Source organism: Equus quagga, chromosome 14, assembly GCF_021613505.1.
Source record: "Equus quagga isolate Etosha38 chromosome 14, UCLA_HA_Equagga_1.0, whole genome shotgun sequence".
Classification (NCBI taxonomy): Eukaryota; Metazoa; Chordata; class Mammalia; order Perissodactyla; family Equidae; genus Equus; species Equus quagga.
In genome coordinates, this window is record NC_060280.1 from 11,990,405 (window position 1) to 11,991,386 (window position 982).

At 46.9% G+C, this 982-nt stretch overlaps 1 protein-coding gene across 1 annotated transcript in view; it reads left to right on the plus strand.

Moving 5' to 3' along the window:
• Positions 1–583: 583 nt before the first annotated feature.
• LOC124225779 (serum amyloid A protein) overlaps positions 584–982 on the plus strand; it is a gene marked incomplete at its 3' end in the record, with an annotated part of 1,310 nt that continues 911 nt past the window's right edge. Inside the window, exon 1 of the mRNA XM_046638432.1 lies at positions 584–648. The remainder of the gene's footprint in view (positions 649–982) is intronic.

A 982-nucleotide genomic window follows, 5' to 3' on the forward strand; every position in this document is an offset into this window, starting at 1 on the left:
TACACTGCAGTTCAATGTTTCTGGGTTACAGCATCCTCCAAATACAACTTGTCATTATGACCTTCAACAGCAACTGATCCTGAATACACCTGAGTCTGGAGGACTCTCTTTTCCAGTTGAGACCACCTCATGTGGGTGCTCTGAATTTTGTTTCCCTGGCTGGTCTCTCTCTCTCCTTTCCTACTCCTGTGCCCCAGGGTCCAGTTTCATCCTGAGCTGTCCCTTCAATGGAGCCAGTTCTGCTGGTCCATTTGACCTGTTTTGGTATATTTTCTAATCAAATCTCTTTTTCTAATATTGGTTTCCCTTCACAGCAAATGTCAGCACATTGTTCTGGGGAGGGAATAAAAACTTTCCCCACCAGGAGTGAGACTGGAAATGGACACAAAATACAACTTGTTACGCTCCTGAAAGCTGCCAGATTGCACAATCTGGGAAATTAGATGTGCGTGAAGAATAACCCTGATGTTCTGGCTGCTGTGTTGTGCCCAAGAGGAATTTCCCAAATTTCTTCTTTTTGCTTCACACCTGTGTTCCCATTCGTTCCCCTAGCGAAGTGTCGGTATATATAGCACCAGCCACATCTCCCGGGCAGGCAGCACAGGCAGCCCAGCTCATCAGGAGTCCGGCAGAAAGGGACAGCCACAGGTGAGGGGCTAGAACTTTCCTACAGCTTTCCCCTTTGGAGATTCTCTTTCCCACCAGCTTCCTTGTGCTGCATCCCAGCTCTCTGCCTCCTTCCCGAGTCTGCTATTCTGACAATTAGAATTCAGCAATGTGAATACTTTTGGGGTAGGGATGTTGTTGTAAGCTTCTTCTGTGTGAAGTCAGTGATGGGTAGAGCAGGCTGCTACAGATAGTTGTGGATGGTTTAACTCATCTCATATTACAGAGAGGTGTGTGGTCACAAAATCCCCAAATGCCTCTCTGGGAAGTTTCTGTACAGTGGGCTTCAGAGATGATAGGGGATGATTGAAATGGA